At 41.2% G+C, this 16,248-nt stretch overlaps 1 protein-coding gene across 2 annotated transcripts in view; it reads right to left on the bottom strand.

The window, feature by feature from the left end:
• The window catches only part of pemt (phosphatidylethanolamine N-methyltransferase), a 123,061-nt gene that overhangs the window by 94,316 nt on the left and 12,497 nt on the right, over window positions 1–16,248 (bottom strand). The window lies entirely within an intron of this gene.

Here is a 16,248-nt window from a genome sequence, read left to right as displayed (position 1 = left end):
TTAAGTGAAGTTTATTGTCATTTAACTACATACATGTATATAACGTATATAACCATATAATGTACGTATATAGGAACGAGACATTTCCTCAAGCCAGGGTGTAAGCATGTAACACACGATAACTAATGAAGGCAAGGATAAAATCCACACATGAATCACACATAAATAACACATTAAAGTGCATTAATATTAAATATTGTAAGGTATGGAACAGGTTAACCAGTGACACTTCGAACACGATGTGGCCGAGAGTTCAGAGCCTTAATGGCCTGAGGGTAGAACTGTTTCTCATCCTGACCATTCTTGTTTTTCTGCATCATAGTCTCTTGCCTGATGGTAGAAAGTCAAAGAGGATGCTGGATGGATGGGTGGAATCCTTAGTAATACTAAGGGCCTTGCTTATGCAGCGCTCCTGATAAACGTCCCGGATGGCTCATTGAAACCCATCAAATATTGAAGGACTAGATAAGATGGATGTGGGCAAGGATGTAGAGAGGATGTTTCCTATGGTGGGGGTATCCAGAACTAGAGGGCACATCCTCAAAACTGAGGGGTGACCTTTTAGAACAGAGGTAAGGAGGAATATTTTTAGCTGGAGAGTAGTGAATCTGTGGAATGCTCTGCCACAGACTGCGGTGGAGGGTAAGTCCATGGGTATATTTAAGGCGGAACTTGATCATTTCCTTATTGGTCAGGGCATCAAAGGATATGGTGAGAAGGCAGGTGTATGGGGTTGAATGGGATCTGAGATTAGCCATTATGGAATGGCGGAGCAGACTCAATGGACTGAATGGCCTAATTTTGCTCCTTTGAGACTTAAGGTCTTATGGATCATAGGGAGACCCCCATGATCCTCTCCGCTGTTCTCACAGTCCTTTGTAGGACCTTTTGGTCTGATGCTCAACTACTCCCATAGCAGGTGGAGATGCAACTTGTCAGGATGGTGCTCCTGTAAAACACAGTTAAGATGGGGTTGGGAGCCTTGCTTGCCTCAATCTTCTTAGGAAGTGGAGGCGCTGCTGTGCCTTCTTGCTCAGGGAAATGATATTAAGGGTGAGGTCATCTGTGATGTGAACTCCCAGACTAACTCTCTCCATGGAGGAGCCATGAATTCGCAGAGGGGGATGGCTTGTCTGCACCTTTCTGAAGTTCACAATGATTTCCTTTGGCTTCTCCATGTTCAGGCTTAGGTTGTTCTTTTCACACCAATCCACCAGCCACTCCACTTCCTCTCTATACTCCATCTCATCATCGTTTGAGCTGGATCCTGTGACAGTCATGTGCCAGTGTGAATAGCAGCAAGCTGAACACACAGCTTTGGGGAGTGCCAGTGCTCAGCATAATAGGATGAGAGATGTTGCTGCCCACACTGACTGTGGCCTTACTGTTAAGATGTCCAGTATCCAAATGCAGAGAGAGGTGTTGAGAGGTGTTGAGACCTGGTAAGGCCAGTTTTCGCACCAGTTTCTGGGGTATGATGGTGTTAAATGCGGAACTGAAGTTGATGAGCAGCATTTTGGCATACAAGACCCCATTTTCCAGGTGGGACAGGACAGTGAAGGGCAAAGGCTATTGCATCATCAGTGGATTGATATGACTGATAAGCGAACTGGAAAGGGTCCAAGTGTAGCTGGGAGAAAGGCTTTAATATGCTCCATGACCAGCTGCTCAAAGCATTTCATACTGGTTGATGTTAATGCCACCGGACAATAGTCATTTAGGCAGGTTACTGTCGCCTTCCTTGGCACTAGAATGACAGTTGATGCCTTGAAAACCGAGGGAACAATGGATTGTCTGAGAGCGGTTGAATATATCTGTCAGCAGGGCTGTGCAGTCTTTCAGAACCTGACATGATATATTATTGGGCCCTGCAACTTTGAGTGGGTTGACTCTGGCCAGGGTCTTCCTCACCACAGCTTCAGCCAAACAGTGTCTGCTCCCCTGGGGGCAGGGGGGCAGAGGAGGGGTGCCTTCCTCATCAGCACTTTGTTCTGTGCATCAAACCAGATGCAGAAGATATTCGGCTTTCCAAGGAGTGAAGTACCCTAGTCACTAACGCATAGGGTAGACTTGTAGTCTGTAATCCTCCAAATTTCCTAACACATGCACCTCATGTCTCTGGTATCGCAGAAGTGACTCTGAATTCTCTGAGAATGTTGCCATTTCACCTTCCCGATGGAGCAGGAAAGCAGTTCTTGCTTCCCTGAGAGTTGTCGCGTCTTCCAATCTAAAAGCAGCATCATGATCCTTCAACCTGGCACGGACCTCTATAGTAAGCCTTGGTTTCTGACTTGTCCTCACCTGGCTGTGTTTCATGATGGTAAGATCCTCAGTACACTTCTTTAAGTAGCTGGTCACAGAATCCATGTATTCCTCAATCTTGCCATAGGTAGCAGCCTCCTTGAACATTTTCCAGTTCATACTATCAAAGCAGTTTTGCTGTGCAGAGATTCCATCCTCAGGATTGCACCCTCTTTACCACCTTCAGGATTGGTTTGAACTGTTTGATCAATGCTTTGTATGCTGGAATTAACATTACAGTTAACTGGTTCAGAATGTGGTTGTTGTTGCTGCTCACTGTTATTTGCGTGTCTTGCTTTGTGCTTTTTTCCCCTCTTTCTCTGGAGGCACTGGTGGTTGGTTTGATCTTATTTCTTTTTTAATTGGATTCGGAGGGGAGAAGACAGAACAGAGAAGCTCCAATGCCCATCCAGTTGGCACATGTGTGAGGGTGGATCGTTCTAAGTGCCAAGCCGATTTGGAGAGGTCAAGAACAGCTTCTTCAGCAGCGAAATCTAGGCATGAAGTGGATTGGTGGGTGGCCTGTTCTAGGCCCGAAGTGATTCGCCACTTGAGGCCTGGGTCCTAACACAAGATATAATCACCGTTTGGACAGTCCAAATGCCAGCCTAGATAGACAGGAAGCCTAGGCGTCAGGTGAAGTTAGATTGCTTTGGGCACCAAGCCAATTTGGAGAGGTCAAGAACAGCTTCTCCAGTAGCAAAATCTAGGCCCAGAGCAATTTGCCAGGATGGGACAGGGTCCTGGTGTGTAGTTTGGAAATTTAAATGCTAGACCAGATAGTCTGGAGGCTTCTCTCTCCATGACGTCAAGGCTGTGAGATGGCCTCTGGCTGCTGTGCTTTGTGTCTGCGAACTTTGTGGGGATTTGCCCCGCTAATATGATGAACTGAATACCGAGGCTATGGGCCTACTCCAAGCTGCTCTAGGGATTTGGATCTAAGGATTCAGTTTGGTTCGGAATTCTGTTGTTGTTGCTCGCTTTCATTTCTATGATTTGCTTCACGTTTTTTTTTCCTCTTTCTCTATGGGCACAGGGGGGGGGCTGGTCTTATTTTTTTTCCTTTTTAATCGGGTTCTTTGAGGTTCCGTGCTCTGCAACTACACAAATCTCAAGGTTTTATAGTCTATACATTCTTTGATAATAAAAGTACTTTGAATCTGCAAATGTCAATTTAAACAAACACCAGTGTTACTACCAACAGAATTAGTCTCTTGCTTTTCACCTATGAATATTTAGGCTGGAGAATTTGAAGCACATTGATAGCAAAGCAGTAAATCAGAATGAAAAAAAAACACACACAAATTCATTAAGAGTCTCTCAAACCATAAAAAAGTGTCATTAGGCTTAATGACAACGTGGAACAAATGTAATCAAAGGACATGACATCCATACAGTTAACAAATGCATGCTGCAGCATTGGATAATATTAAACAGAGTTAATTCTGAAAATCCGCCTTAATCCCTGCTACTAAACTGAATGACAACATTCGAGTAATAACAGTAAAACATGCAAAATGCTTGCTAATGCATAGTCCAGAAGCAATCCACTCTTAAAACATTTAATGACAATCACTCAGAGGCGAATGAATACAGCAACATCCTTACTCAAATGAGTGATTTTATAAATTTGCTGGCATTTACTCAATCACAAGTGATATTTCACTTTTTTTTCAAAAAACTATTAGTGACGAGTGTATTTTCTTTGATCTCATATTCCTTTCTCCGAATTTTTGGGGAGTTCAAATTTTATCTGCTTTGTTTCTCCAACCTAATTGATTTGATTTTCTCCGCCCAAATAGTTAAAACATATGAATTCAAACCCTCACAGGTAAGACAGTGGGTATTATTTTTCAGTCCAGTTGACTTGGCCTCTTAAAGCATTACCCTGACAAGCAGATATACTGGGAAAATGCCCACTAAATGAAGAGTAGACAATGACATCATCATCATCATCATCAGGTGCCGTGCCCAGTTTGAGCTTTGACTCCTGCTTCGGGTCAATACATTGGTATTCATTTCCAGTTCTCTGGCTGCTGTCTCCATCATCATGTCTTCCTCTTGCTTTCTTCTCTTCAATCTTTCCCATAATTACCGTGCATTCTAACTCCTCTTTCCTAGTCACATGTCCAATGAAGTTACGTTGCCTTTTCATGATCCCATACAGTATTTCTTTTTTGTGTTTGCTCTGTTCATGACATCCTTGTTAGATATTCGTTCTGTCCATGATATCCTTTGCATCCTCCTCAAAAACCACATCTCTACTGCTTCAATTCATTACCTCATATTACTAGATATTGTCCAACATTCTGAGCCATATAACATAACTGGATAAACGTAACATTTCAGTACTCTGAGGCGGGTTGTCATGCCTCATTTAGTATTGATCAGTATACTCTTCATTCTCGTAAAGGTGTCTTTTGCCATCCCTATTCTTCTTTTGATGTCCAAGTCGCACCTGCCATCTGATGTCACCCAGCTTCCTAAGTAGCAAAAGTTCTTTACTTGTTTTATGTCTTCCCCATTTATTCTCAGCCTGCAGATAGGATTCTCCTTCTTTTTGGATATCACCATACATTCTGTCTTTTTGCAATTGATAGACCCATTTTTGCACTTTCTTTAACAACTATATCAATTAAGTTTTGTAGTTTTTCCTCCGTACTTGCAATTAGCACAGTGTCATCTGCATATCTGAAATTATTGATGTTTTCACTGCCAACTTTGATTCCCAAGATGTCTCTTATTTTCTATAATATTGCTTCACTGTACACAGTAAATAAATCGGGGAGAAAACACACCCTTGCCTAACGCCTCTCTTGATTTTCGTAAATTGGCTCACTTCTCCATCTATTCTTACAGTAGCAGTTTGTTCCCAGTACAGATTTCTGATTAGGCGGAGTTCTTTTGAATCTAGATCTAGAGTTTTCTGTAATATTTCAAATAACTTATTGTGCTTCACTTTATCAAATGCTTTTGTGTAGTCGATAAAACAAACAAACCTTTTTGCACTGGAATAGCTTGTACTGATAGTATCCTTAACATCAATATCGCATTTCTTGTACCTTTGTCTTTCAGAAAACCACATTGTTCTTTACCTATTTCAGTTTGTATCTTACTTTTAGCTCTTGTCATCAAAATTCTTATAAGTATCTTGTGATATGACTCATTAAATTTATGGTCCTATGTAATTCACATTCTATCGCTCCAGGCTTCTTAGGAATAGTGATAATACTGATTTTTTCATCTCTTCTGGTATTATTCCTGTTTCATAAATGTCATTGATTAAATCAGTAAGTTTTTCAATTCCATAATCTTCAAGGGCGATAATTTGTTCTATTACTAATTCAGCAGGACCTGCTGGTTTTCCTTTCTTCATCTTATTTATTGCATTATGAACTTCAGATTTTAAAATATTTGGACCTTCAATGCTTTTCTTAATTTCTGGTTTTTTGCCTCGATCGTCTTCAAACAGTTCCCGAATATACTCAGTCCATCTGTTCATAATCTCATCTTTTTCCATGATAATGGTACCATCCTTTGCTTTCAAACATCCACCTGAAGAACAGAGATGCTTTTTACCAGTGATATTCTTGATTTGTTGATGTAACCTTTTTGGATCAGTAATAGGGATTCTTTCTATTTGCTCACCTTCCTGGTTTAACCATTCTTCTTTGGCTTTTTGACATAAGCTTTTAACTTTTTTATCTAAGGACTTATACTCTATAGGATTTTCTTTCTTCCATTAGATTTTTGATTTCATCTGCAATCCATTTATTCTTTGTGCTTTTTTCTTTTTTAAGAATCACTGACTTTGCTGATTATACCAAGGCATCCTTTAGAGAGTTCAATTTCATTTCTACATGATTGCTATCATCTTCAACAGATTCTATTTCTAGACTTTGAAATCTATTCCTTACTTCAATTGTAAATTTTTGTCTTAAGTTTTCTTCTTTAATTAACTGCAAGTAGTCAAGGGATTGTTCAGGTATTTGCTTCTTTAGTTTTTTTTAAGTTTTACTTTAGCATGACATACTACTGCGTTATGGTCATTATTACAGTCTGCACCTGGATATGTTTTGCATTGAGTCACTGAGTTTCTAAATCTTTGGTTTATAGTAATAAAGTCAATTTGATTTCTGGTGTTATCACCTGGACTTTTCCAGGTCCACAAGCGTCTTGGATGGTTTTTAAAGTAGGTATTCATAATGACCTGATTATTCATCTTGCACCATTCTACCCATTTCACTGCAGTTGGGTGGGACTGCAACCAAAGGTGATGGTTTGAGGGTGAAAGGTGAAAAATTGTACCTTTCAACCTTGTTTACATCTTTCCTGTAGGTAAGTGCCCAAAACTGCACACAATACTCCAAATTAGGCCTCACCAACATCTTATACAACTTCAACATAACATCCCATCTTCTGTACTCAATACATTGAAGACCAATGTGCCAAGAGTTTTCTTTATGACCCTATCTAACCTGTATTCCCAGATCCCTTTGTTCTACCACATTCCTCAGTGCCCTACAGTTCACTGTGTAAGACCTAGCCTGGTTAGTCCTACTGAAGTGCAAAACCTCACACTTTAATTCCATCTGCCATTTTTAACCTATTTTTTCAGCTGATGTAGATCCCTCTGCAAGCCATGATAGCCTTCCTTACTGTGCACTACACTCCCAGTCTTGGTGTCATCCATAAATTTGATGATCCAGTTAACCACATTATCATCCATATCATTGATAAAGATGACTAACCACAAAGGACCCAGAATTGAACCCTGTGGCACATCACTAGTTACAAGCTTCCAGTCAGAGTCAACCCTCTACTACCACTTTCTGGCTTCTCCCACAAAGCCAATGTGCAATCCAATGTACTACCTCATCCCAAGTGCCAAGTGAATGAACTTTCTTGACCAGCCTCCCATGCGGAACCTTGTCAAATGCCTTACTGAAGTCCATATAGACAACATCCACTGCCTTGTCTTCATCCATTTTACTGGTAACTTTCTTGAAATTATCTACAAGATTGGTTAGACATCACCTACTGTGCACAAAGCCATGCTGACTATCCTTAAATCAGTCCACATCTACCCAAATACTTGATCAAATACCAAATACATATATCTGATCCCTTAGAATTCTTTCCCCACTGACGTCATACTCACAAGCCTACAGTTATAAATTTCCTAGTTTCTGTTTGGAGACTCTTTTTAAACAGCGGAACAACATTGGCTATCCTCCAATCATCTGGTACCTCTCCTGTCGCTAAGCATGTTTTAAGTATCTCATCTATGACCCTGGCAATTTCTGCACTCACCTCCTGTAGTGTCCGAGAGAAAATCTTGTCAGGCCCCAGGGATTTATCCAACCTGATTTGCCTCAGGATAGTAAACACCTCCACCTCTGTAATCTGTACAGGGGTCATGAAGTTGATGCTGCTTTGTCTCATTCTAGATTCTGTATCTTCTCCAGAGTAAATACAGATACAAAAAAAATTAATTCAACACATGGACTACCATTCTGGTCTTCCAGAGGACCAGTTTTGTCCCTTGCAATCCTTTTGCTCTTAACATACCTGTAGAATCCTTTAGGATTCTCCTTCACCTTGTTTGCTAGAGCAACTTCATGTCTTCTTTTAGCCTTCCTGATTTCTTTCTTAAAAGTATTCTCTTGCATTTCTTGTACTCCACAAGCACCTCATTTGTTCCTGCTTGCTTATACCTGCTATGCACCTCCTTTTTTCTCATAACCAGGACCTCAATTTCTCTTGAAAACCAAGACTTACACTTCTACACTAGTTCCATACACTTACTATCGTTATCTTTTATTCTGAAAGGCACACACAAGCTTTGTACTCTCAAAATTTCATTTTTGAAGGCTTCCCATTTTCCAAGCGCACTTTTGCCAGAAAACAGCCTGTCCCAAACCATACTTACCAGGTCAGTTCTGATACCATCATAATTGACCTTTCTCTTATTTAGAATCTCAACCCATGAACCAGACCTATCTTTCTGCATATTTACTTTGAAACTGGACCTGGCTGGTGGCGTGGTGGCATCAGTGCTGGACTTCGGGACGAAAGGTCCCCAGTTCGAACCCAGCCAGCTCCCCTGCATACTTTCCATCCGTGCTGGGTTACGAGCTGGTGATCTCTTTGGAAACTCACCCGGCAGAAGGTAATGGCAAACCACTGCTGTAACTTGACTCGTACACAATTCCCCACTACGTCAGAGAGGTGTGGAGGGAAATCATCTGCTAATCAGAGAAACTCTGGATGCGATGTACCTTTCCCTTTTACTTTGAAACTAATGACAGATGCTAAGTGTTCCCTGACAAATTTCTGTCAGCTGCCCTGTCTCATTTTCTAATAACAGATCTAGTATCACACACGCTCTCTCATCGGGACTTCTACGTATCGATGAAGGAAACTTTCCTGAACACATTTGACAAACTCTGTCCCATCTAGTCCTCTTACAGTATGGGATTCCCAATCAATGTGGAAAGTTAAAATCACCTACTATAACAACCTTATGTTTCTTGCAACAGTCTGATCTCTTTACAAATTTGGTCCTCTAAATTCCTAGGACTGTTGGGTAGTCTGTAATATAGCTCCATTAAAGTGGTATTACCTTTCTTATTTCTCATTTCCACCCATAACACATCACTAGTTGAGTTTTCCAGTCTGTGCTGACGGAGTATAGCCGTGACAATTTCCCTGCCTAGTCGCGCCACCTCTTCTCCTTTAATCACTTTCGTTCTGTCACGTCTAAAACAATGGAATCCAGGAATATTGACCTGCAAGTCCTGCTCCTCCCGTAACCAGGTCTCACTAATGGCTACAACTTCATAATTCCAGGTGTTAATCTGTGCCCTGAACTCATTCACCTTTCCTATGATACTTGCATTGAAATATGCGCAGCTCAGGACACTCATCGCATCATGCTCAATCTTTAGATTCCTGATTTTGTCTGAGGTATTACCAACATCAGCCTCCACAACCCCTCCAATAAATGTCCTGGCACTCTGTTTCCCATCTCCCTGCAACTCTAGTTTAAACCCCACCGTACTGCATTAACAAACCTTTCCACTCGGATATTAGTTCCCATCCAGTTCAGACGCAAACCATCCCTCCTGTACAGGTCCCACTTTCCCTGGAAGAGAGCCCATGATCCAAAAAATCTTATGTCGCTCCTCCTACACCAATTCCTTCGCCATGTATTAAACTGTTTAATCTTCCTAGTTTTGGCCTCACTAGCACATAGCACAGGAAGTAACCTGAGATCACAACCTTGGAAGTCCTGTCCTTTAACTTAGCACCAAACTCCATGAAATCCCTTTGCAAAACCTCGTCACTCGTCCTACACATGTCATTGGTACCTATATGGACCACGACCTCTGGCTGATCTACTTCTCACTTAACAATGTTGAGGACTCCTTTGAGATGACCTGCATCCTGGTGGGAAAGTTTAATAGAGCTGTTAGGGAGGGTTTAAACTAATTTGGCAGGGGGACGGGAACTGGAATGACATAGCAGAGGAAAAGGAAATAAATCTAAGATAGTGAGCAGTAAAGATATCAGGAAAGACAGGCAGGTGATGGGGCAAATTTGTAGCCATTGGGATGAGTTGCAGTGCAATAAAGTTGCAGTGAAATCAAAACGAAAAGTATCAAATACTGGTCTTTAAGGTGTTATACTTAAATGCACGCAGCATAAGGAATAAGGTGGATGATCTTGTCGTATAGCTACAGATTGGCAGGTACGATATTGTGGCCATCACTGAGACGTGGCTAAAGGATGCATGTCTCCAGGGGCTGAACATCCAAGGATACACAGTGTACCGGAAGGATAGGAAGGTAGGCAGAGGGGGAGGCGTGGCTTTATTGGTAAGAAATGATATTAAATCATTAGAAACAGGTGATATAGGATCAGAAGGTGCAGAATCTTTATGGGTTGAGCTAAGAAATCGCAGGGGTAAAAGGACGCTGATGGCAGTTATTTATAGGCCTCCAAACAGCAGCAGGGATGTGGACTACAAATTACAACAGGAAATAGAAAAGGCTTGTCAGAAGGGCAGTGTTATGATAATTGTGGGGGATTTTAACATGCGAGTGGATTGGGAAAATCAGGTCAGCACTGGATCTCAAGGGAGAAAATTTGTAGATTGTCTGCAAGATGGCTTTTTAGAACAGCTCGTTGTTCAGCCCACTAGGGGATCGGCTGTACTGGATTGGATATTGTGTAATGAACTGGAGGTGATTAGAGAGATTGAGGTGAAGGAACCCTTAGGAGGCAGTGATCATAACATGATTGAGTTCACTGTGAAATTTGAAAAAGAGAAGCCGAAATCTGATGTGTTGGTATTTCAGTGGAGTAAAGGAAATTACAGTGGCATGAGAGAGGAACTGGCCAAAGTTGACTGGAAAGGGACACTGGCAGTGGCTGGAGTTTATGCAAGAAGTGAGGAAGGTACAAGACAGGTATATTCCAAAAAAGAAGAAATTTTCAAATGGAAAAAAGATGCAATCATGGTTGACAAGAGAAGTCAAAACCAAAGTTAAAGCAAAGGAGAGGGCATACAAGGAAGCAAAAATTAGTGAGAAGACAGAGGAATGGGAAGTTTTTAAAACCTTACAAAAAGAAACTAAGAAGGTCATTAAGAGGGAAAAGATTGAAAGGAAGCTAGCAAATAATATCGAAGAGGATACTAAAAGCTTTTTCAAGTATATAAAGAGTAAAAGACAGGTGAGAGTAGATATAGGACTGATAGAAAATGATACTGGAGAAATTGTAATGGGAGATAAGGAGATGGCAGAAGAACTGAACGTGTATTTTGCATCAGTCTTCACTGAGGAAGACATCAGCAGTATACCGGACACTCAAAGGTGGCAGGGAAGAGAAGTGTGCGTAGTCACAATTATGACAGAGAAAGTACTCAGGAAGCTGAATACTCTAAAGATAGATAAATCCCCCGGACCAGATGGAATGCACCCTCGTGTTCTGAAGGAAGTAGCTGTGGAGATTGCGGAGGCATTAGCGATGATCTTTCAAAAGTCGATAGATTCTGGCATGGTTCCGGAGGACTGGAAGATTGCAAATGTCACTCCACTGTTTAAGAAGGGGGCAAGGAAGCAAAAAGGAAATTATAGACCTGTTAGCTTGACATCGGTGATTGGGAAGTTGTTGGAGTCGATTGTCAAGGATGAGGTTACAGAGTACCTGGAGGCATATGACAAGATAGGCAGAACTCAGCATGGATTCCTTAAAGGAAAATCCTGCCTGACAAACCTATTACAATTTTTTGAGGAAATTACCAGTAGGCTAGACAAGGGAGATGCAGTGGATGTTGTATATTTGGATTTTCAGAAGGCCTTTGACAAGGTGCCACACATGAGGCTACTTAACAAGATAAGAGCCCATGGAATTACGGGAAAGTTACATACATGGATAGAGCGTTAGCTGATTGGCAGGAAACAGAGAGTGGGAATAAAGGGATCCTATTCTGGTTGGCTGCCGGTTACCAGTGGTGTTCCACAGGGGTCTGTGTTGGGGCCGCTTCTTTTTACATTGTACATCAACAATTTGGATTATGGAATAGATGGCTTTGTGGCTAAGTTTGCTGACAATACGAAGATAGGTGGAGGGGCTGGTAGTGCTGAGGAAACGGAGAGTCTGCAGAGAGACTTGGATAGATTGGAAGAATGGGCAAAGAAGTGGCAAATGAAGTACAATGTTGGAAAGTGTATGGTTATGCACTTTGACAGAAGTAATAAACCGGCAGACTATTATTTAAATGGGGAAAGAATTCAAAGTTCTGAGATGCAACGGGACTTCGGAGTCCTTGTATAGGATACCCTTAAGGTTAACCTCTAGGTTGAGTCGGTAGTGAAGAAGGCGAATGCAATGTTGGCATTCATCTCTAGAGGAATAGAGTATAGGAGCAGGGATGTGATGTTGAGGCTCTATAAGGCGCTGGTGAGACCTCACTTGGAGTACTGTGGACAGTTTTGGTCTCCTTATTTAAGAAAGGATGTGCTGACGTTGGAGGGAGTACAGAGAAGATTCACTAGAATGATTCCGGGAATGAGAGGGTTAACATATGAGGAACGTTTATCCGCTCTTGGACTGTAATCCTTGGAGTTTAGAAGAATGAGGGGAGACCTTATAGAAACATTTCGAATGTTGAAAGGCATGGACAGAGTGGACGTGGCAAAGTTGTTTCCCATGATGGGGGAGTCTAGTACGAGAGGGCATGACTTAAGGATTGAAGGGCGCCCATTCAGAACAGAAATGCGAAGAAATTTTTTTAGTCAGAGGGTGGTGAATCTGTGGAATTTGTTGCCACGGGCAGCAGTGGAGGCCAAGTCATTGGGTGTATTTAAGACAGAGATTGATAGGTATCTGCGTAGCCAGGGCATCAAAGGTTATGGTGAGAAGGCGGGGGAGTGGGACTAAATGGGAGAATGGATCAGCTTATGATAAAATGGCAGAGCAGACTCGATGGGCCGAATGGCCGACTTCTGCTCCTTTGTCTTATGGTCTTATGTCCCAGACCCTGGCACGCAGGAGGCAACATACCATCCAGGAATCTCGTTCTCTTCCTCAGAACCACCTGCCCGTTCCCCTAACTAATCCCCCATCACCACAGCATGCTCTTCTCCTCCCTTCCAAACTTCTGAGTTATAAAGCCACAGACCCAACAACTGTGACACTCATGTGTTAGGTGAACCGCCCCAACCGTATCCAAAATGATATACCTGTTGTTGAGGGGGATGGCCACTCTGCCCTGGCTCCTTAACCCATTTCTCCTTCCTGACAGTCACTTAGTTTTCTGTGTCCTACACCTTGGGTTTAACTGCCTCTCTATATGTACTACCTATCACCCCTTCAGCCTCCCAAACGATCCAGAGTTAATCCAGATCCAGCTCCAGCTCCAGCTCCTTAACGCCGATTGTTAAAAGCTACAGCTGGATGCACTTCTCGCAGTTGTAGTCATCAGGGGCACTAGGCATCTCCCTGCCTTCCCATATCCCGTAACGGGAGCATTCAACTATCCTGTCTGGCACCTCTACTGTCCTAGCTAAGCAGATATAAAGAAAGGAAGTGGGCGGTGGGGGGGGGGGGGGGGGGAAGCTTAACCCAAGCACTTTTCTTTTCTTTGCTTTCTGACTGAAGCCTCAAAGTGTTAAAGCCTCAAGATCACCACTCTGACAACAGCTGCTGCACTTACCTCTGCCTTCCTTTAATTTGCCCTTGCTAATCAATCTCAAGTGCAGATTGGTTGTTGGTCATAACATTATTACACTGCTGCAACCCACTGCTGCCTTTTTCGACTCGGGCAGTGGACTTGAGTGAAATCCCCACCTCTCAAACTTTCGATGTCCAGATTGGTCACTGGTCAAAACTCTTTTACATGTGTCAACTATCTCGGAAGTATTCCAAAATCTTATTAACCACCATATCGACTTGGCCTTCACGGGACTTTGAATGTGCTCTGTTCCTTTATACTTCCCAAAGTTCAGTGTATTCCTTTGCTATATTTACCATCTCAAAATGCAGTATTCCACATTTCTCTGGATGGAATACCGTTTACTGCTTTAATAGCTATCTAATAATTCCAGTGACACTTCCAACATTCTCTAGCATCATGCACATAGACAACATACGAATCATATGCAAATTTTCTGAAGACCCCTTGCATTTATTCAACACTTTTCACTGCCCCTTCAGGATATCCTGAAATAGATTACATCAAAATAGATACTCATGGAAGAATAATCATTGTAATGTAGAAAATCACAAGATCACAAGACAAAGGAATAGAAGCAGGCCATTCGGCCCATCGAGTCTGCTCCGCCACTCCACCATGAGCTAAACTATTCTCCCATCTAGTTCCAATTTCCGGCTTTTTCCCCACATCCCTTGATACCCTGGACTAATTAGATAGTTATCAATCTCCTCCTTAAACACCCTCAATGATCGAGCTGCCACAGCTGTATGTGGCAACAAATTCCAGAGATACACGACCCTCTGGCTAAAAAACTTTCTCCTTATCTCTGTTTTAAATGGGTACCCTCTAATTCTAAGACTGTGGCCTCTTGTCCTGGACTCACCCACCAAGGGAAACAGCCTTTCCACATCTACTCTGTCCAACCCTTTCAACATTCGAAATGTTGAACGTAACCAACCTGTAAGAATTACAAAGAACTTTGTAATAAGGACAAAGTTATACTTCAGTGATATTGACTGATAAATATTTGCCAGAACACTGCCTCATTCCCCATATTTCTTTGAAAAAAATGCCATGGCTTATTTAAATTTAGCTGAGATAAAAGGTTTCTGTTTAACATCACATTCAAAAAACAAATTTTCCAATCATACAGCATTACCTTGGTACTCATGTTAATCTATGACTTTTTGCACTAGTCCTCAAACTAACAACTGCCCTAGTGCAGGGTCTTAACCCAGATTGTTGATTATTCCTTTACCTCCACAAATTCTGCCTGACCCAATGAGTCCCTCCAGAAGCTTGTTTTTTTTTGAACTAAGCACTCTTACCTATGAGGCAGAAGGTTCCAGCAAATGCTTACTTGGTTTATCATTCCCAACAATTACTTCATCACAAATCAATGTGAGGCCAAGACTATGAAATCTGATGCATGAAGTAGATAAAACAATGGGCATAGCAAATCTGAAGCCGAGAAGTTGGACATTGTGCTTATTGGCAGCTTTCATGTCAGTATGGAGATTATTACATGATGTCTTGTCATTAACTGATAGTGAGTTGTTATGAAGAACATTGCATGTTGATGCTCCTTGGAATTGATCCTGACCGACTGCTCTTCAGGTTATCATTAAAAGTCCTGAATGGATGCTCTTTTTCATTTCTCCAGTTAAGAATGATTGAGAAAAAGAGATCTCTCCATTTTAAGTCCAATTTTTGTTTTTCTCTATTGAGCAGTTTCTTGCAATCCTGGTCCCTCAATGTGCAACAAGAATCTGGAGTTGACTAATCTTAATGTTGGACTTCAAACAAAACATTGTATAAGAAATAACATCACCCAAGTTCACTTTCAAAGTGCTCAGTCAAATGTCCAAAGAAATGAAAAATGAAGCAGAAATGCTGTGCTTTGCCTAAAAAGCATTTTTAATTGCAGAATGGTAAAACAAACAACATTGCATAATTAAACATCTTCATTATAAGCTTTTAAACTTGAAAATAAATTTGACTGGGTCATTGCCTTATTAATAATACCTCGGTATGCAAAAGTAATTAGACAAGTCTGCTTAATCATTAAAAGTCCAATGGTAGAGAGAGATTTCTGATTTGTCTCTGCACATGCTTTAGAATACTTAAAAATCTTAACTTCATAATGAGGAGACATTGATAGTAAAGCAACTTATTTCCATCACTACTTAAATAAATGGCACTGTTTGCTATGCAATTAACAGATACTATTAAACAATTCCTTTTCTTTAACTCTTTGTAATGCCCTGAAACAGAAAGTTAGACAGAAGGACTACATTATTATCTGCAGTATAAGCAAAGGCCAAATTAAAACTATTAGATAAGCATCAAGGAAATGGCTGATAGGGATTTAGAAAGGAATTAAAGAAAGACAATATTTTTCTAATCTTTTAATATTCTCCCTCACTTTAGTTTTAATAGATTTACTTTCAGATGTTTGTCTTTGTTAATATTGATTTAATTTTTTGTTTTACCATATTTTTTTCCTTTCTGCACTGTTTCATGTTTTTTTAAATTCTGTACTCTATTTAACACTACGAGTGCAAAAATGCTTTAGATTTCTGCCAAAACTGAATTGCTGCGAAGTGCAGGCACTTTAACCTCTTACTGAAGTTGGAGGAAAATGTTTACATGAAGCAGAATCTGAGATTCAAAGTTAAGGTAATAAAGGCACTTGAGCAGAGGTCCCAGAAATGGTGGGACCC

Source organism: Mobula birostris, chromosome 9, assembly GCF_030028105.1.
Source record: "Mobula birostris isolate sMobBir1 chromosome 9, sMobBir1.hap1, whole genome shotgun sequence".
NCBI lineage: Eukaryota > Metazoa > Chordata > Chondrichthyes > Myliobatiformes > Myliobatidae > Mobula > Mobula birostris.
This window is presented reverse-complemented; position numbering and strand designations above follow the sequence as displayed.